This window comes from Serinus canaria, chromosome 1A (genome assembly GCF_022539315.1).
Source record: "Serinus canaria isolate serCan28SL12 chromosome 1A, serCan2020, whole genome shotgun sequence".
In the NCBI taxonomy this organism is placed as follows: domain Eukaryota; kingdom Metazoa; phylum Chordata; class Aves; order Passeriformes; family Fringillidae; genus Serinus; species Serinus canaria.
This window is the reverse complement of record NC_066314.1, coordinates 43,425,876-43,448,216: the sequence shown is the minus strand read 5'-3', so window position 1 is coordinate 43,448,216 and position 22,341 is coordinate 43,425,876. Positions and strand designations below refer to the sequence as shown.

Here is a 22,341-nt window from a genome sequence, read left to right as displayed (position 1 = left end):
CAGTATGATGGACTGATAAATACACACTTTAGTGAAGGTAGGGTTAGTGAATTGGAAATGGAAAGAAATTCTTCTTCCAGTATGATTTTGATCAGTCTCATGTCATAATATACTGAACCATTGTATCAGTGTGGTTTAAGGTTGGAGAGCAGCTTGGAAATATTTTATTTGAACTGAGCTTCTGAAATTCTAGTGTAAGGAGCAGTGAAATTTCCATAGATTTTACTAGCCAACACATGAAGTAATGTCTTTAATTACTTTAATAATTACTCTTAGCTAAATTTGGGGAAGCTTTGATTTTAGAGTGTAATGCCTTGTACCTTTCACTGCTGTTATTAACATAATATCAAAATCCAGTTCTGAGGCTTCTGTGATAAACTTGCATCATTCTCTAAATGTTTTTACTTCCTGGAGCAGACAGGTCCATCTGTTGTCATTATCTTTGCAAGAGCAATAAGATTTAGGAAACTGTCATGTTAACAAAGGTACAAAGTGTCGTCCACTCAACAGCTCATTTCCCGCAAAAATCCGTTGGCATTTTCACAACAGATGTGGGGTTTTTTTTGAATGGTGAATCCTCAGAAGCATTCCTTAGGCTAACACTATGCTGAGCTTTCTTCTGTCAGCACTACAAGCACCATAGGCCATTCAATTTATGAGACTTCTGGCTAAAATCGTGGTGTTATATGCAAGAGTAGAATCCATTTAGCCACTGAAATACTTATGTTTTGAATATAAATAATTAATACATGTTACTCTTGTAATTCACACTGGCCATGGAATCCTAGAAGAGGGTATGTCCTGAGCCAGTATCACTGTGGTAGCTCACAGATGAACAATTATTAACAGCAACCTCCTAATCTTCATAGCCCTTACCTCTGTTCTGCCAATTTTGTCTTTCATAATGATGTTGATAAACTACAATATCTGTTCAACTTTCCCCAGAGATGGAAAACTGCAGGGACTGGTATGAAATGTAGGTCACAGAGGAAAAAAAAAAAAGTAACATTCTACATATTTCACATGGTATAATTTAGCAATATTTTTTTTCACAAACAAAACATTGTCGGAAAAGATTAGTCATATTTTCTAAAATAAATATAGTATTCATCCTTCCATTCTGTTTGTGCTCATTTTTGTAAAAGGAAAAAAAGGTTGCATGCAAATAAAATATGGAAAAGGTATAAATATTTTATATGTTTGCAATGTATGCCACTTATGTGCCAATGACAAAAAGAAGCAGTTGGGTGTAGAAGAGGAAGATCTAACCTCAGCTAAAGAGAGTAAATCAAGATAAAATTTTTATTCATGGTAGTTTTCAAATTACTTTCCAAACTTGAGGAACAGCAAAAAAGCATTACTGCCTTGGAAAGGAAGCCTATTAAGTTTATTAATGTAATTCAATGTTAGGAGCAAGGAATTTCCTTTAAGTCCTTTGTTTCTCTCCTGGAAATTATTTTTCATGTTTCCTGAGGGTTTTTTATCATTCGGATTTGTTTAAGAATTATATTCTCCCTAGTAAATATGACAGGAGAATAGAAGCTTCAAAGGTAATGAGCCCAGACATGTTGTGAAAATGATTTTCATGTGTCCTCACCAGGCACCTATCCATTCTTGAAGGGAATGGAAGTCAGAGACAATTTTCCTGTTATCCACTGGCTGGTATGCCAGTCCATCAGCAGGTAGACAGTTTAGGATTATGCAGAGAATATGCTTTCTTGCCCAGTTGTTGGGCCAGAAAGGTTTTGAAAGGCACACTATTGAAGTTGAAGCCATTATAAAGGACAATTAAGGACACTGGAGCAGGCAGAAAATACTCTATAGCATTTTGGGTGCATAGAAGAATCTGAGGAATGGGGTGAGGAGATCTAGGAAGGTTCTGCTGGTGTTGGTGCTTTAGGAGAAACAAATCTAAATTCCATATGTTACCACATGGTGTTGTTTTTGCTGAACTAGTGTTTCTGTGGGATTGTGAGGAGTTATACAGCATACTGTCCCTGCTTCTTCTTCCCTAGCAATTCACATGTTCAAGCTGAGCTAGGGCTCAGATCTCTAAGTGGTGCCTATTCAGCCACTGATCAGGTGTAGTGTGTACCCTCTGATCACAGAATCATAGACTGGCTTAGTTTGGAAGGGACCTTGAAGATCACCTACTTCCAACCCTCCTGCCATGGGCAGGGACCTTTTTGCTAGCCCAGGTTGCTCCATACCCTCTGCAGCCTGGCCTTGCAGTGCCTGACAGGGTCTCTGTCTGTGCCATGGAGCTCTGCCACAAAAGGCAGCTTTGTACTCCAATTTGAATAAAGCATTAGGGTAGTGATGAATTGACAAAGTATATTAATAGTGAAAACTCAATTAATGGTCTTCCCAAAGTGCATAGGTGAAGGTGTTCTAGCATCTTCAGTGTCTCATGTTGGCCTGTAGAAACAAAGATCATTCCTTAGGAACATTGGGAGGGCGTGTTTGATTTGGGTATAATATCCCAAGCAACTCTTGTGCTTTTAGCAGCAAACAGGTGGCCAGAGAAAGCACTGTGAAGGGAGTACTGTAGAATGAGCCAGCGTGCCTTTGGGAAGGCATAACATGTCAAGTGAAAAAGCAGATATTGACAGCAGAGCACTTGGTTCTGGTTGGTGCTTGGTGTTACTCAAAGTTCTTCCCGCTGCAGTTGATGTGCAGCATTAATCTGTATCCACTCCATTTTCATGTGCCTCTTTTCTTACCAAGTAATTTCTCTCTTCATTGAGAACAAGAGCTGTAGGAAGTGCTTGTGTGGACACACTTAGACTGCATCTTTGAAATTTTAGCTGGATTAGCTCATGAAGACTAGTGTTAAATGAATTTGGGCATATGTTTCATCTTGTAGGGGGACAAATAGAAAATTCTTGTCAATCTGTATTTTAAATTCTGTATTCATTGCTGTCTAGTGATTTGTTTGATTTGGGCTTTTTTCCTGCCAGTTGATGTACTTAATTCTGTTTGACAGTGTTTCAATGTCTTCAGGTGCATAGTATAGTGATGTTCCTGATAATTTTTTTGAGAATCTGGATTCATCCATGCTTGTGAACACAAATAGCAATTGATGTTGGTCAAATATTTGAAATGCCTTTCTGCACTGCTTAGCTGCCAGACAGTGTGGAAGAATGGCCTTTACTGAAGTAACTCTGGTTGCTGCTTCTGAAACTCTTGGTCTAGAGGTCTTGAGAGAGCTCTGGGCTTTTCAGTATGCTTCATTCCTGTGCATGACATTCATACTTCATTTGCATGACCACTGAAGCAAGAAAATCATGGCCTTCATAAAAAATTGAAAATTTTGCCTTTTTTTTGGAATGGATTGTTGTGTGGATCTTACCAAATATTAAGTGCTTTAACAGCTTGCCTATACTTCATACATTTTCAATAAAAAAATAAAATACAACTTAATACATGTTGGACTTTGCTGCATACAAGGCTGGATACTGCAGGTAATTTTTTAGCTCTGGTTCTGTTTTTGCTTTCCAAACTTTAGACATCCCTATGAAGATCCATAACCAGAACAACTGAAGCTTCAGGTGAAGAAAAAACATTTTTTTGGGGGAATTTTCCTATTAAGTTTTCCAATATAGAGCAGGCTTGTCCAATAAGATGTACCAAAGGATGTAACCTATTTTGTGCAGTTACTTGCTGCTCTAATTGATGAAAATTTCTTGCATGACTATTTTTAATAGAAAAAAAGTAAAATCAGTAGAGTTATAAAAGAGAATGAAGTGTTCAACCAGAACAGTTAAAATTCTTGTAACCAACAGCTTGGGTTCTTAAATGTGTAAACATACACAGAGGATCTCAGAAGTTACAGGCTGTCATGGCTTTATTTCAACCTAGAGTGCCATTACCTCTCTTCAGTGCTAAATTATTCAGGTATATAAGCCAGTTCAGTACTATGATTTTAGAGGTAACTAGATGGCATTGATTCTGTCATGTGTTTGCTGAAGATGTAAGAACAATGCATGGAAAGCAGGTTGTACTTGCAGTCTATTTAATTGCTCTAGCTTGCATGCAGAACTGTTTTCCAGGTTATTGTTGTCAATATTAAGTAGTTATGAGTGTTTTTTGGTTAAGTTCCATTTGGATCATGGCTGGTGGAACATTGCAGCACAGTTGCTTTTTCAATGGGAGAGATATGTGGCTTGGACACTGCTGGTTAATAATGTACTGGAAAAAATGGTCCAAAATAATTTTTTTACAGGAATAGGTCAAATCCTAGACTTAACATGTATTGTGGAAGTGCTGCAGAAGAAGTAAGCTGTTGCTGAACTAAAGGAAAGGAGCCTGTTGGAGACCTTGAGTATTCCCTACCATCTTGTTTGCTGAGCTCCATAGGAACCTGCATTTCTGAAGTGTGTCCTCTCTGCCTCCTGAGGCTGGTTGGTCCCAGCACTGTATGGGATCAGGGCAGCAAGTTTGCTGCTGAAGAATAAAAAAAAAACAAGCCCAAGAATACAAGGCAACATGCTAATGTGCCCTCCTGCATTTCTTCAAAACAGATCTGTGGTGTGAGGCCTCAAAAGCTTTCACCTTCCTGGGGCATCTCCTCACTGTCTTACTATCTTTTGTAATGTCTCCACAAATCTCAGGGTCCAGGGGTGGAAAGGCAGAGGAATGTCATTGTCTTCGCTGTCGCTTTTGTGGTTGGGATGTCTGCCTTGAAGCTGTGAGTTTGGACAAGTCTTAAACTGAAAAAAGCCTAAAATCCAACTGTTCATTTCTTGATGGACAGTCTTGGCTGATAAGTAAACCTACTTCTCCCATGCCTTTTGCTTGAGGGCACATAGGACTGAACATGTAATTCATCTGTGATTAAGTATTTCCTCTCCACTGATTTCTGCAGTGAAGTCATGATACATTTCTCATCTGAATTGATTCACCTGGAACGATGATTGTGGTACCAGTGCCCTCATTAGTGGACTATTATGGAGTCATTGCAAAGGAATCTCTGGAGGAAAGGAACAAATTATTCAGGAACACGCATTTTAAAATATGTGAAATAAAGGAAAAAGAAATCAGGAAATGACTAAATGCATCTCACTTGGCAAAGTGACATTTATTTTAGTACAAAGTCTTCAGACTACCTGTGGTAGTTCTCTTGTAGGTTGTTTAGAATCATGGCTCTGTTTCAATCAGCTAAAAATACTTTCAAAGTATTACTTACCATTTTTCCAGTCTTTGTTATTTGACTGTCACAAAAGAGAGACAAAAAAAGATGTTGGTAATTTTTTTCAATATATAGGTATCACAGTCCTTTAATTTATTCTATTAATTTCTGCAAACTTTTACCAAATTTAAAGTTTGGGGGGAAAAAAAAAACGGGAAGTATATTTTATACTACAATTGCAATAATGTCCCTGTCCCACAGTATCTATAGCATGGTGCAATGGCAGCTTAAAGAAGATGTTGTTTTTGCTTGACAGGCAAGTAGCAGCCTGGATAGCCTCAAAAGCAGGTTGTATCTGATAATAACTTAGTGTTTGTTTGGGTTTTGTTTGTTTTGGCTTTATATATGATCCCTTTCATACTTTTTTGTGTTTCTGAGAAGCAAAGGCTCATACACAAGAGCTCAGAGAGGAAAGTTTCTTCCAGGTTTGTGAGGATTGCTGAGTGGCTGAGCTTGTTACACAGCTTTTGGAGGTGCTTGTTCTGCTTTTGCATTAGCTCATATTCCTGCAGCTGCATTGCATTGCTGCAGTTTGCTTACTGTTAGACTCCTAGAGCTGCTGTTCCTTTCCTTGTAAAGTTGTGTATCCTAAAGAGTATCTTTACATTTGATAAGGCACCATTTGAGAGACTAAGAATGACCTACTAGAAAGATTGTGCTTGGATAGGGAGATTATTTTCTTCAAATTTCCCAGTGTCAATGGATACTGGTATGATTTACAGGAAGTTGTACCAGAGTGAGAAATTACATGGTTCTGTTAGATGTTGGATCCTAGCTTCAAAGCCCCCTCATCTCTGAGGTGAGAAAAATCTAAATTGAGTCAACAAATTTTTGGGATCGTACAAGTTCTGGGTGGAGGGGAAGGTACTCACCTATTGCAAGGTATGTTAATAGAAAAGTGGGAGGAAAGCAGTTACAGAGAAGGAACTGGGAACTGAAGAGTTCACAAAAAAGTAGAGAGATAGAGGAAGAGGGGAAAGGGTAAGGGGAAAGCTGAGCTCATGTGAGACAAAAACTCACATGAGCTTCTGCTCACATGAATAAAATTCAAAACCTTTTGTTTAGCCAATAAGCTGCGATTTGAAGCAAAGCTATGTGGCATCCTCCCATCCTTCAAGAAGGAGCAGAACAGGTCCTGCAGTGTCTTCCCTGATCTTAACACTTAGAAAAATTCCAGGCCTTCCTGCTTCGCCCAAAATAGTGACTAGTTCAGCTTTCACCTATTGAAATGTCTACCATCATCACTCGTGGATGCCAGCCATGTAATGCATGAGATACAGTGAAGACATAAGAGTCTAGGCTATGATTTTTGGGTAGCAGAATCACTATCTGCAAGGTGTTAGATTTCTGTGGTATCAGACTGGGGATGAAATTTCACCTGAACTGGCTGCAGGAGCTATGTGGCATCTAAATGTAAGCACAGATCAAGTATCTGTGGTTGTCAAAGACACTTCATTTACTTGTGGCCCATCTTGAGTCCTTGGATGCTTCAGCATGGAAGAAGTTGTGGAACTTGCTTGTCTGTGGACAGGTGATTACAAAGTCAGCTTAAGAATTTATGCTGAATTGGACTCTCTCCCCACCCCCAAAGCATGTTCAGGAGGAAACACTGACCAAAAAGGAAATAAGTAAATCATGTTTTAATACTTGGAGCTCATAATCAGTTTGAAGTAACAATGTGATGATTAGGTTTCGTTATTTTTATCTCTAGCTTGTATTGCCTGCCAGTGTGTCTACATGCTTTGGAGGTGGGGAGAGAGTCAAATTCCTTGGAACAGATCATTGAATACACCTGAAATTACTATCTCAAAGCAGGCTTTGATATACAGTTTGTCACTGGAGCTTCTCTTGCAACTACTAGAGTTTTTCTAGGATTTGCCTTTCTGCAGATCAGAAGTACAGCTCAAATCATTGTGGCAGGTTATGCCAGAGATAGGTACCAAGAACTACCAGTTATAACTATTAAATTCCACTGGGAACAATGTTAACTCTTCAAAAGGGGATCATAGACTCAAAATACCCCAACTCTGAGAATATTATTCTAAAAATATTTTGACCTTGCTAGACTTGTTCACTGTAGTACTGGCAGGCTGCCAAGTCTGTGGGAGTGATTTTATGTACATTCATATGTAGTATTCTCTTAGAAGACCAGTCTGTTAGTGAATCTACTGACTCCCTTACATTGCCTTTGAGTTACACTGGGAGATTTTGTCTCACAGCAAGATAGCTGCTTGTAGGTGGGTCTCATCATTCAAGGCAGTAACATAATTTCCCTGGTTGGTGCTATGTGCAAGGAAACTATAAACCTTCTGAAGCAATGCTTTTCCCAATAAGTACTTCCTGGATAATTCCTTTTCTTTCCCTTCAGATAACAGTAAAACTTTAAGAAAAACTTTAGGAAACTTGTGATCAGTTCTGACATAAGTTTCATACAGCAGATAGTCAAATATCACAATATTGTGATATTTTAAACATAGTAAGAACTTCTACGATATGTTACTTTATGTAGCCCAGAAGTCATCTACAGAACTTGAAAGAGCAGTGTTAAAATGGTATATTTTTATTTTTATTTTACCACATCATAAGTGTTTTCAGTTATTTCCGTACTGCTAACCCCCACCCCAGCTCTGCACTCTAAACAAGGATGCATTCACGGTGTTGTGCATGAATCTTCTAAGACCTGTATTGGGAAGTTGGTACCAGAAACTAAACATTAGTTTTATTACACTAAAGAGACCTAAACCAGCTCTTCAATGAAAAGCTAAATAAATGACAAATCTTGGTTTTACTAGTCTATTTTTAGTCTATTTTGCTAGTCTAATTTAATTACTTTTAGTAGTATTTTTAACTTTTCAATGTGCTTATGAGATGTTACTTGGATATACTACCCTATAGCGGTCCTCATAACTGTGGGTAAGCATCTGAAAATTTTGAACATATATCTGGATTTATTTTGGTGAATCCTTGGCTTTCAGCTAGCAAACAGCCCTAACAGAACAGGATTTTTCAATATATTATATCATATAGCTTTCAGACTATATGAATATTGTCTAAATATTGTTAAATTATGCAGGTGAACATAACACCTGGTGCATTTATTTGTGTACTGACCTTTATAACACTCTTGTTAAAGCAGTAAATGAACAAGAAAGATAATAAAAAGCACATAAAAAGCCTACAGACCAAATGGGATGAATAATGAAATGCGTCAGTTCATCCCATAAAGTTAAAATGTTGCAGTGTTTCCTGGTTAGTACCAGCAACATATGTAGGGACAAACTTAAAATCTACATTTGAGAGCAGAGCTGTAGAAGCTGTGATTTGCTCTTTCCATTGTGAGAGGTCAGAGTTTCATACAGTCATATTTGCATGGAAGGTTTTCTTCCAGTGCAAATCACTGCAATTCATTGAAGTTTCTCAGATCATTTAATGAATGTGTGCATATCTAAAACGTTCCTCTCTAGCTGAAATAGAATAAAACACATTCAGGCATTTTGAGTTGCTGAAAAGTTAGGTAATTTTGGATTTTGTTTACCACCTGCTTTTTTTTCCCCTCAATCTTCTTTTATTATAACTAATGTTAAGTCTATAGGAGCTAATTTCAAGATCGATTTCTGCCCAAATTTACGTGTTTCTTCCACTTGCTTATCTGCAGGCAGACTGCTTTGATTATAACGTAAACACCAAGAACTCATGGACTTAGCCCGAAGTAGCTTTCTCTGCAGTTTGCATTATGATTTCTTGAAGTGATTTGTGTTTTTCTCAAACCTGTCAAGCAACTGACTACAGAAAGTGAGAGTATTTGTCAGTCTGTTTCTTTAGGAAGAGGATCTGGAAAATGGTTTTTTGACATGTTACACTGTTTAGAATATTAACCCACTGTGTGTAATTAGGCTGACATCATTTGGCATAATCTCATAAGGGGCATGTTTTTCAGGGTTTAATGATGGATATGGATCTTCATCTATCTGTTGAAACCTCTAAAAATCTGATTTATTAATGGTACTTTATTTAGGTTAAAATTATCCTAAGCATATGACCAAGAGAGATAAAGGGAAAAAATATGTAGACAATTTTCTAATGCCTTGATCAAAATAGGCACTGAGGTTTGGGTTTTGGTTTGCTTTTCCACTGTCATGGAATGAGATCTCTTGTGTAGAACATTAGGCTGTTTACACCAGGGTTCTGGAGCCTGTAGGCAAGCACAGCTCCCTGCTCAGGGCAGAGCCAGTGACCATGGTCAGACTCCAAGGACAGCATGGCTCTTATCTGCTTCCTTTCCCACTCAACTCTGCTTTGTTCCTTTTTATCTGTGTTGTTGCTATGACTGAATGTGGTAATATGTTTATAAGTGTTTTACACCAAACCATGTGATTAAGCATATCCTCTTGACTGTCTGAATAGAAACTTAAGAGAGGAAAAAAGAAGAATCAATTTAGAAAGTTCAAAGGAGAGGGAGAGAGGCAGGCAGGCAGACTAGGAGCAGAATATTGATTTCAGTTTCATTCTAATCAAATCATATTAGTGAATAGGCCTCTAACATCACCACAACTCTAAAAATAGAAAAATCTAATATGAGTTTAATGTGTAGGAACTGGCATTAAGAGAAAATTGGCAACTAGCATTTATGTCGCTGCTTCTGGACAAAACCTGTACCTTTAGTTTGAATGTAAGATTGACACATGCCATTTTCTGTTGATAATTATTTAAAAACACTCGGAATTAAGATTAGAAACTGCTTTAAAAAGACCATCAGGTGTATTGCTGTAATTAGTGTAATATTGTTGTATTATGGTGTAATAAAATTATATGGGGAGCTTCTGTATCCTGCTTTAAATTGTTCTGTTGCGCTGCAGTCAAGGAACGTGAGGAATAAACTTACTTATGGCAGCCTGTTGCTTCATACAAAAATTTACAAGGAGATAAGAGCAGCAGTTTGACCATCGCTTGATAGAGGTTCTCCCAATTCCCTGTGGTTAGGTAAGAGAGGCAATGGCTTTCAACAGTCTGAAAATAACTCTTAAAAATGCTCTGAAACATCTTCTGTTGTTTTCCTACACTTGGCACGGAAGTTGATGGGTGAGCTCTGTGACTCAGTTTGTGAGACCTGTAAGTCATGGATGGTGAGTGTGAGACAACTCAACAAAGCAGAAAAGCAACAGCCTGAGCTCCTGTTTCAGAAATGCTGCCCTGGGCTAGCTGTTATGGATTACAGCTGTATAAGAATGTGAAGTACCTATGTGCTTAATGAAGTTTTGTTAGATATTACATTAATAACTTCTGTTATCTCTGCTTAGACCATGTAGGTGGCTTTATGTTTCTTCATATCACACGAAGCTTGCCAGCAGTGCTGAAAGAGATTCTTGAGTAAAACAGAGGTGTGTTCTAATACCTAACTTGAAGATGGTGGGGTTTATCTTATGTGTTTATAGCAGTTGACTTACCCATCATTATGGATTTAATAATGGATGTTACTGAAGATGTAGCAGTTCTATTTTAAAATTGTATTTTAATAATTAAGCAATATAATTTGTTGTGTCATGTATCCATGTAAACTGAAATGTATGGATTCCATAAAATCATGTGCTTTAGGGTTCACAGTATCCAGACAAAACATTCATTATTTGTGTCATGTAATATAAATTATTACTGCTATTTAAAAAGAAAAATTGTTCTGGGACAGTCTTTAGAGCTTTATAGAAGGAGATACATAAAATTTAGCTGTATTAATGCACAGATTGGCAATTTCTGTAAATCTTGGCAAGTATTCTATCAGGTAAAATATATCCCAGATGAAAAAACATAATCAAACTGATTTAAGATGTAAAGATGCAGTTGCTACTGTTGGTTGAGCAAAAGCAAAAAGAGGAAAGCTACAAGAAAGAAAAAAATATAAATAAAGAGTATGAATAAGCACATAATTGTTAATGTAGATACTATTTCTGTAGCAAGCTATGCTTGTTTTAATTTATGTAAAGTTAACTGTACAATATTCTGATTACAATATTGAGGTTTCCTCTTCCAAAAAATCTTAATGGTTCTCAGTGAGAAGAATTGACAAGTTTTGTCTTTAGAGTCTAAATTCTGGCATCTGGCCATATAAACATCTTGGTCAAGTAAACCACTCTGAACTTTAATCATGTTTCTACAAATGTTATTTGAAGAGTAATTTTATAATTTCCTGAGACACATATCCCTATGAAATGTTTCTAGTATTGCTCTATTCAATTAAATAAATAATCCCTGTGACACCATCACATCCTTTGTAGTGCTAGAATGAAACACCTAAAATTATGATGTTGAGATCCAAATTATATTGTGACTCTAAATGCATTATCAAGGTTTTAACCCCCCTCTGTCCTCTAAGGCAGAGTTTGAACTAAATCAAAAAACCTAAGAGCCTTGAATACGAAGGATATGAGTCTAAAATACTTATCCAAAGGCAAGAAAATGCAGTAGGAGCAATACAGGCTGCTCCATTTTTGCTTGCCACTTTCTCACCGAGTCTTACTGTTGCTGGTGCATTGTTGGTGTTGCCTTTTCAGCCATGCTGTCTCCTGAGATAGGTCTTTACTACATCTGTGCCAAATTTAATTAAATTTTGCACAAACATATTAATGAAACAAAGAAGTTACGTGAAGTTGATCTGTAATATTTTATATATCCTCTCAATACAACAGATAGCAGGTAAGAAAAACAGGTTTAATTTTTCTGTGTTAAATTACTTTTATATTAGCAACATGGTTTTAACAGATTGAGAAATATCAAATTGAAAACAATTTTTCCTACTGAATCTATTCTGTTTTAAGCAATTTAATGTGCTGTGCAGCTGTACATTTTCTGAGCACTTTCCATTAGCCTGCTAAACAAAGTCACTACTGTTTCTTGCCTGTGCTTCTCATCTTGCAGTTCTGGCTTTGCGAATGGTTTTTGTGTTGGATGGCAGAGAGAAAGGAGCGGGGGTTTTGATTGGTTTTGGATTGGTTTGTTTATTTAGTTAGTTTATAAGCACTGAATTTATGACTAAAACTTTATGCTTAATACACATTCTGCTGTATATTTACACTACATGAGGAGATGTTCAACAAATGTTCCCTGTAGTTATAAGTAGAGGGCAGTGAGCTTTGTAATGAGCTTTTAGAATCAGCAGGACTTCCTTCTGCAGAAGTTCATTCTACTCTTGACATTTTAGTTCTGGCAAAACAGAAATAAATGTATTTTCAGTTTGCAAACATCTCTTAGGGGAAAAGACTGCTTTGAATTGCTGGTACTACCATGGCAAAACATAATGGTTGCTACACAGGCATCTTCAAAATGACATCAGAGGATTTGTACTATACAGTAAAAATGTAGTGAATCCTTATTAAAGGCAGTTGTTTAAAAATAGTGGGGTTTTTTTGTCCATTTTTAAAAACTGTGATTTAGCACTCTCATTACAATTAATATGGTGACATAAGAATAATAATTTAACCTAGTTTATGTTCCAAAATCATCTGAATTGGTTTCTATAAGTAATTCAGTTTAATAAAACTGACTGGGGAAGGGTAGTCTCAGAATAGCAATATTTTGAAGACTAGATAAAAATTTACTGTAGGACTTTATTTCTCACTAATTGGGTGAATCTCATTGGTGTTCTTTTCAGTTACACAGGTGTTTTGAATTTTGGAGTTTTGATCCATAGATGTTATGTTACTTACTGAACTTCTTTACAATAGAATTTCTTTTATGGGTTGAGATTTTTGTGTGATGTGTGCTAGTATTTGAAGTATCCAGTGTATACAAAAAATTGAATGGAAAAATGGAGTATAAAGATGACTCATGACTATGTACAAATAGCAGATTAATTCTATAAAATCAATACAACACTCTGCTTAATTTTGTTCAGGGAGAATAGACTGACAGAAAAGTTTCTTATATTTTTTAAAAGACATACCTCCAACCTCTTATGGGAGTGATTCATGCTAGTACCCACTCATAAACATTTAAAAAGGTTATATGAGAAACTTCAGCATCATGTGCACAAGAGAACATGATTCTAGAGGGTGCACAAAGCACTGTCTGAAGTACTGCTTGGATGTATTGTTATAATGTGCACAGGGAACCTCTTTAAAGAAGAGGATTCAGGGACATCTGCTGAAGAGGCCCACTCATCTTCATAAAGTGTTCTGTTTGGATCTTTTTACTGGAAAAGTTATCTTTTCTTGTGAATTCAGATTTGATTGTAACTAGTTGATTGCTAGGGTGTAAGCTTAAAGCACCATGCCAAGAGCAGGTTCTCCAGAAGGTGCACAGCAGCTGAAACACTTAATGGATATGAGATTTTCTGTGGGCTAGTACTTACTTATAATAACAATAACTTGATATATATTTTACAAAATTATTTTTAAAGCATATCTTAATACATGTATATTTATATAAGTAACAAGATAGTAAACATACAAATAATGTTTGAATGCTTTCTCCACAATGAGGACAACGGTAGATCTATTTATAAATGGAAAGCTTCACTTGTGACACACTTTAATGACATACTCACAGCATAGTTTCTGCTTTTCAAAACAATATTATTTATATTAACTGGAGGGACAACATTTCATTTTCTTCCAAGAGGAAGTTATGCAAAGAGCAGGAAAATGTGGTTCTGTTGCCTAGTGCTTTATATTGCCTCTTCAGTGAAAAGAAAGAAAAATGGTTTTGCTATTTTAAAAATAAATCTAAATAACAAAATGCTTTAAAGTTGTGTTGTGATCCACAGGAGGTTAAATCCATTGACTCTGCAGAGAATTTTGATTCTTAATGCACTGCAATTAGGATGTTTTCTCCAGAGTTAAGTCAGAGCAGTGTTAATCAGTTGTGTATAGTGGCTTAAAATACCATTATTGCAGCAGTGGTATTGAATAATAAATGGCCTGCATAATATGCATCTGTGTGATTGAAATTTTAATTTTATTTTACCCAATGAAAGAAGGGTTTTTTAAAAGAAGTCTTTTAATAAAACTTTTCCTCTTTCTTTTCTGGGCTTCTTTTTTAGTTGTTGTAGGGCTTTTTTGGTTTTTTGGTTGGTTTTTATTTTGTGTGTGTTTTTTGTTGTGTTTTGTTTTGTTGTTGGATTTTGTTTTTTTAAATTTATTTCGGTTTTTGTAGATCATGTAGTATGGCCAAAGTTTTTGATTTTTGGTGGCTCAGTCTTCATGCAGTTCTCTGCCTTTGGGGTTATTTGTGGTTTGGGTACAAATACAAGCCTTGGATATCAGGTGTAGAGCCAAAACATGCACTCATATTTGTAATGTGGCAAATAGTGAAAGTGTATATAAATAACAAAGGTTTGAGAAAATAAAGTTGCTTTGTCAAGAGATTACTGGTTATTGTGGAGAGGTAAATAAGTTGCTTAGTCATGTAATGTAGTGAAGACCCTATCTTTTTATTAAACCCTTTATATCAAAAATGAACTAAAGCTTCTGGTATAGGCAGCACTGCTGATGTAACAGATATGTATTTTGGAGATTTGACTTTATCAGCCCAGCAAGGAGAGATGCAGGGCAGGGGAAAAGGAAGAAGCAGGCAGGCTCTTTTAGGTAAGCAGCTCAGTTCACGCACAGGACAAGATGTGATTGTTTATATGCTCAGGATGTGCTGCTGCTGCATTAACGCAAATGAAAAGATCCTAGGCCTGATGCAGCTATTGTTCTCTTGTTTATAAATGGAAGTTTTGCCATGGCTTAAACAAACAAAATCCCCAAGTCTTGAGTCTTTTGCCTCTGATGGCCAGTCTATATGGATTTAGAGTGTTTTATCTCTCAGTGGTAAGACTTTCCAAATTCCCTGCTACTACAAAGCAATAATGTTCCTGTTACAAAATAGGTCTTATGTAATGTTGACAGCTCAAAGCAATAAAAATCATTAATTAGATGGACTAAAATCAGCTTTGAGCTGTGGGGTTGATTTCTGTAGGTGTGCAAATTTAAAATTTCCTTAAAGTTGTCTTTGTTTTGGGACAAAGGAGGTCTTGGTTGGTTGTTGACTGTGAAATTAGATGTGAGAGTTATTTCTTTGTACTGAAGGCAAGAAACTTCATTGTATTTCCTGGAATTCTCTTGTATGATTGTACAGTTCCAGGAGCTGGGATTTCAGAAAATGCTTGGACCATCTGAATAGCTATGAAATTAAGAGCTGACTGTGAAAAAGAAAGAACCAGGTGGAGGGAGAAGGTGACCTGCTGCAACTTTATCAGTGTGAAATAATATGTGATGAGAAGTTAGACAATGCAGTGATACAAAGAAAAGCACTCCCTAAATCACAAGTGGTGAGAGATCAGAAGCATATGCTGTAACTATGAGAAGTGATTAGTCATAGCAGGGATGTAGCTGGCTTTTTATCAAATTCTCATTCATGGAAAAGGATTTAGTAATCGAAAATGTGTAGCAGGCTGACTTTTCACAGAATGTTTCACAGTAGTCTGGAAAATTTCATTATTGCCATCTATTCAGACATCTTTTGAAAAAAACAAAAAAGCTTAATACTGAATGGGAGGGGAAGAAAAAAATCCTTAAAAGCTGGGAAGAGGGAAGGGACAGCACCTATTAGAAACACTAAAAGTAAGTTGAACAATTAATCTAGAGGGATAGAAAATGACTGGCATCACTCTTCAAAACTGTCACCCCCACACTGTTTCATAGTGGTGGTACTTTGAGGGATTTGTGTCATGGGAAAGGCACTCTCCTTCATGGGGAATAGGAAGGCAGGCTTCTTACAAGCACTGCTTGATGGAGCCACCCTTTGAGTACCTGGAGCTCCCAAGCAATTCCTGATGTTGCTGTGTAAACCTGAGAGAGAAGGAACATGCACAAGTTACATTTATTTTGATCTGAGTTAGGAGAAGGTATTTTATTGACTTGTTTTTAATTAATGGTGCTTATCTAAAGAGGAGGACTGATTTGAAGCAAAATTATTAACCAAGGCGTGTGGAATCCACATTTTGCCTGCTTAAGAAACTTAATCTTAGTCAATGTGAGTATTGGTTCACCACTGTATTTTTTTCTCTAGTCAGGACAGTGATTTTTATTGTTTTCTTATTCACATGACTGCTGGACAGTAAATGGGAAGTTACTTGCTTACTTTTATTGAGGCATGTTGTTTTCAGATTTCATTGTCTAGGCACAGAAGTTGTTTGTCTTGGAACCAGTTTGCTTATGTCAGTTTTGTGCTGCCAAAAAACTTGGAACTGGACTGAGTGTGAGTTACGATACTGGAGACTTTTCAGTGGATGTTCTTGAGTTCTGAAGGAGCTGGTGTTACCAGTGAAGGAGAAAACTGCCTCTTATCCCCATTGTTCTCTTCTCCCATTGGTCTAATTTGAAATAGTACTATATCTAAATACTTATTTACACACAAGCTGTGACCTAGAAAATTTGGCTTTAGTTTAGTCCTTTAAATAGAAATTAGAGAAAAGGCTCTTTCTGGGGTATTTCTGATTTGAACTGAGTGTGCCTGTAGGATTTGAGGCAAACCAGCTTTGGTGTACTGTTGACTGTTTAGATCACAGGTTATGCACAAGTATTTGGCCTTGACCAGATTAGATCAAGAGAGTAAAAGCTGTATTTCTAGTCACACCAAAACTTCAGTGCATGTGCTTTCTTGCAGTTACTTTCTGCAGAGTTTGTTTTATAGCATTTTCAACTTTGGGTAGTTTTTAAAATTTTGGGGGTATTTTTCACTTAAACAAAAATTGCAAGTACATGAATATCTTTCTTGAGGTGCCTATACTTAGAGTCTCAACTCTGTAGTGCTAATGAATTAAAATGGAGGGAAATATAGGTGATCCAGCTGACCCTGAGAAGGACTGGATTCAACAGCTGATGTCTTGCCTGGTATGCTTAGTAGTTTAGTCTGTATCTGAGGTCTTGCTGCAGTGTCTTAGAACAGATGAATTTTTATAATTACCAGACTGTGTTGGCGTAGTGCAGGAAATTTTCAAAAGGATTCAAATCTCTATAGCCTGCTCTGCTCCTGTATGATGCCTTACTCATGGAATGGTGTTGAAGTTTCCCAGCCTTTGAATATTGAAGAGCAGATACTTGCCAAAGGCCATGTGGGATTACCTTTGACTCCTATCTGGGATAAACACATCATGTGTGTTAGTGAGATGCCTTATAGCTTCAATGTTTTTTTGAGGGGAGGTGGAGAGTAAATAGGTGATAGAGGAATTGTTGATGATGAAAGAAACACCTTCAGTTATTTGAATCTATCAGCATTTGCTAGGTGGTCTCAGACAAATCACCCAGGACCTTCCATTACCCCAGTAAAAAGTAGGAACATGTTTTGCTGATTCCCTCCATTCCCATATACTCTGAACCCTCTGCATGCTAATTACCATGGTATTCTGAGTGTAGGTACTTCTAGAAATTAAGTAGCTCTGTAAAGAAGCACAAGCAGAAGGTGTTCTGCTGTAACATACTGTACAAAAATGTTGGGAGCTGATTTTACATAACTTAAAATGTTTTATGATGATTTAGTTCTATTTTAAGATTTCCATGAAGGATTTTCATGTGGATTTTAGAAGGAGCAGTGAACTTGAAAGAGATGGTGAAAGTCTCTCCCCAAATACATTTTTGCTTTGGAATATACTGAAAATTTACTAAAACTCCCTCTTCATGTTCTTTTACCCATGGGAACACCTGTGCTTCTGCATATGCATATTTCTGATAAAAACAGAATTGTTCCTGATGACTTTTGTTGATATTACCAAATTCTAAGAGCTGTGAAGCTGCCTTAATCCTATTTTGTATGCTCCTTATGGGATTCTGTTTCTAAGCATTCATCAGAAACTCTTTCAAGATAGACTTAAATTGTCATCATAAGCTTTTGTTTAGCTTGCACATCCATGACTGGTGGTGGTAATGAGGTTTTTTAGGGAAAGAACAAAAAGGGAACACCTGTAAACTGAACCTATTTAAATAAGTAGATCATTTTATGTCTTCATGGTTTGTTTCTGTTAGTAAGGCAACCCAAAGGGGGTGGGCTTTCTGGAGCCTGATGCTTATGTGCATCTGTCTTGTAAATGCTTTTTTTTCCTCTATGCTTTTTAAAGGTACTTTTTAAAAGAGTACTTTTTAAAGATTTCCTTTAAAAGGAAATCTATGACCTAAAGAGTAGAGTTAGGTTTGATACCTTTAACATAGAGGGCTTATCTCTCACTTGTTAGTGGAGAGCCATTGGCACAGTCAGTGGAACACAGCATGCGATTCATCTGAGCAGCCATGGGATGTGAGTTGCACTAGGGTGGGCTGCATGCTCTTTGTGCTCTATTCACTATGGATTTTTTCTCCCAGATGGATCCCACCCAGGATCTGTGGGGAAGAAATAAGGTCATCTAGGTCTGCTTTATATTTTCCAGTAGAAATATTCAATGACCAATCTCTATAGGCCATTAAAAACAATATTTTCATCTTTTTAGCAGATCCTGTCCATGTGGAATCTTTTTCCAGCAGTCTTGCCTGTGGTATTGGGGAACTTGGGTCCTACTGTGCTCTGGGCTCATTGATAGCATGGCCTGCAAGTCTGACCTTGGTGCTGCTGTTGCTGACAGAAAGTGAAGAAACATGTGCATCATTATAATGCCAATGAAATCCCTGCCCTTGCTTCCATGAGTAGGTTTTCAAATCACTGTTGTGCTCTGAATGCTTCTTTTTGAATGGCAGGCTGCCTGTTACCCAGCTCTCTACTTTACATTTCAGACAGAAAGTAAACCTGACAATTCATGTTCAGTGAAGGGTTCCCATCATTGCACCTGTGTTCATTGCACCAAGAAGTGATTTTGCTGTCCCTGCTGAAACTCTGGACGTGGATAGCATGGTCTGGCAGCTGGAGATCTTCTTGGCTCTCTGGAAAAAGGGGGGCTGGGACTTAATCTCTGAGACTTACCTATCTTGGCATCTGTGATGCAGTTCTGAAAAGCTCTTGTTCACTGTTCTTAAAAGCTCATATTTCAGCAGCACAAACATTACTATTAGTTCTCAACTGGGTTGTAGTGAAGTGTGTATGTGAACTGCTCCATAAAGTGCAGTGGTCTCTCTCCAAGGCCCAGGTGTCTTTTTTCAGGCTAACATCAGCTATGGCTATCCCAGGACCATATGCAAATTGGTTTTTCCCCTGTTTTTTCCTAGAAGACAGATTGAGGGCATGTCTAGTATTTCCTCAGACTATTGGCTAGTGCTTTGACTTCCTGTTTACCAAGTGGTACCACATGTTTCAGGACTGCTGCTTCTCATCTACTGCTAATGCCCAGCTCCCTATTAATTGCCATTATACGAGATGTGTACAATGATTCTTTTTTCTTAAAGTGCTTCTCACTTCCAAAAGGATGGCTCATCCTTTTTAACTATTGGGCCTGCTACTGTATGTAAACATATTTTTCTCTTGGCAACTACAATGCAAATCTTAAAAAAATGAAATAAAAAACCCATCTCTCAACAACTTCTTTATTATTAGCAGCTTGGTGGGGACCCAGGAGTCACAGAAGGAACAACGGCATGGATGGCATTCCTCATTTCTTCCCGTAGCATAGCTGGAAGAGCACTTACAGTTTGAAGGTGATGCCGTTCATTCTCCTGCACTGGGAGGATTTCAGCCTGCATCCCAGCAGAGGGCACTAGTACCTGCAGGGATGAGGAGGCATCTCAGACTCCTACTGGCAGTCTTGAGCTCCGTAAGAATGAGGCATTCCATACAGCTGGAAGTGAAGTTAATTCTTCCCATCACAGAATGAGACTTGAAGCAAGAAGGATTTGGGGTAGGATTTGAAGATGGAAATCTGATGTTTGGGGTAGCATTAGTGCTGAGTTGTTAAACAGCCACAAATGGATCATCAAGGTAGAAGAAAGGTGAAAGGCCATTTGTCTGGACATACCTGACTCTCCCACTGTCTGCTGCTTCTGATTTAAAATAAACAAGCCAAAAACCCCAAAAAATCCTAAACCCCACAAAACCCAACCAACCAGCCCCCCATCTAAAAAAGAAATAACTCCACCCCACACTACACATCCCCTCCCAACCAAAAAGTGTATTGCATCAGCAGTGGATTTCAGGAGTCTCTGTTGCTTGACCCAGCCTTGCAACATGATGGCAGAGAACACCTGCCATTTTGTCCAAATACAATCAGACAGAAAAATATGTTGGATATGACTTTTTTGTACTCTTAGTGAGCTCTCAATCCAGTAAGTAAAACCTACTGCTAGCAGTGTTTTGGGAATTTAAACACAATTCTTTTGACACTAAACTTTACTGAATTTGAACTGACCCTGTGATTGGTTTTATTCAGGAGTAGATTTGCCCCATGCTAACAGATTTCCTCATGTCCAGAAGCACAGCAGCATTCAGCAGATGTATTCCTTCAAGGCTATTGTTCTTTTTATCTGTATTGCTTTTGTGACCTTGAAGTTTCAGGAAGGCAGAGAAGGCTGACCAATAGAGAGCCCTGTGAGGGAGAGGACTTAAGGGAAAAGGGATCTGGTTTGGGCTTTTATCCAATTATTACAATACATTTCTAGACTATTTTTTACTGAGGAAGTAAACACTGCTGTGTAAAGGTTAGATATAGACCCACCCATTCCTGGAAGTTATGTACAACTTGTTCTGAGTGACATCAGTGATGGATCTGTTTTGTGTGTGTGTATACAATTTTGTGACTAATTACAGTATCATTTTGTGCCAAAGCTTATTAAGAAATGTTTTAGGTTGTTTCAAGAAATTCTTGGTGTACACTGAGCATTTGGATCAATACTAATCGTTTTTAACAGACTGGTAATGTGTAGATCTGTTAGGCTACAGCATTCGTTTAATCCCTGGGATAGAGTCTGAGTCTTAAAGATTATCATTAATCAGTATTCTCCAAAAGAAATTGTCAACTCCAGAACACTTTCAATATGCATTTTTCAAGTGCTTTTTTTTAGGTATTGCTGAATGTAAATTTTTATGTAAGCTGGTTTGTGCCCTGAGTGGTGCAGTAGCAAAAGAAAAATCAAGAAAAATCCCCACTGTAATCCTTGGTAATCTATAAGGAAAATAATAGAAAGAAATAAATAATATAAAGTAGAAGAGATGAAAAGAGTTTTCACAAATGCATCTTGAAGAGGTACTTTAATATAGCTTCTGCCTTGTTTCTCCAGTGGTCTTGCCTGAGGAATTATATTGGTTCCCTCTGGTATCCAAGCTCTGGAAACCCATTATGGCTAGAGCATTTGTTTAGCAGTCTCTACAGACACGACACTGTGGCAGCTGCAATGAAATGCACTTTCTTTGTCACACAGGCTAAACCAAGATGATAATAGGGATAAAGCTGTTTTGTTTAGATCATTCTTCTCATGCCTTCCCCATAACTTTGAGTTATATAAGGAAACACTTTCAATGTTTTGTATCAGACTATCTTGCCTTTCTGTTGAGAAAGATAAAATGATCTGTTGTGGTCTGTTGTGACTGAGTTGCCTAATGGTTTTTGTTGTGCTTCCAGAGAGCATTTAAGGTCTATAGATCCTGTACTTAACGGAATGCAGTGTTCTTTCCTGAGTTTCTTCCTGTAATTCCCACTCAGTGAACTTCCTATTAAAACAGAGTTAGCACAGCCGATCAAGTTGTTGAGCACCTTCATCAAGCTGGAAAGTTAAATACTGGCCAATTCTTTCTCTATACTCTCTGCTTTAACAAACAATAGTTGCTTCCAGCTTGCAGCATACACTAAATATTCAAGAGCTTTCTTTTAGCTAGTTTTGCAAAAAATTGGAATTGTGAAAGGAATTTGAATGGGTTGTATTAAAAAAGGCATTAAACCTGGGAAAATATACTGAACAGTATATAGAATATAGCACTGCTGTAGAGGGAAAAATCTGGTTACATCTCCATTGATATTTGAACACTTCTAAGAGAAAAAAATGAGTGATTATCAGCCATGGTCTTTTTGAAACTCTTGATAATAAACAATATATTTAGGAAGCTTTCCTAACTACGTGTTATTCTCATTTTGTGGTAAACTGTAAGTGATTCTGCAAAGCGTACAGTCATTCTATAAACTATTCTGAATAATTTTCTCTCTAATTCATCTTTATTTTAAGAGAGACAAGCAGTTCCTTAGACTGTTTATTAATTTGTAGAAGTCAAGA

The 22,341-nt window shown here is 37.3% G+C and overlaps 1 protein-coding gene across 4 annotated transcripts in view; it reads left to right on the top strand.

Moving 5' to 3' along the window:
- TMCC3 (transmembrane and coiled-coil domain family 3) overlaps window positions 1-22,341 on the top strand; it is a 135,304-nt gene that overhangs the window by 102,166 nt on the left and 10,797 nt on the right. The window lies entirely within an intron of this gene.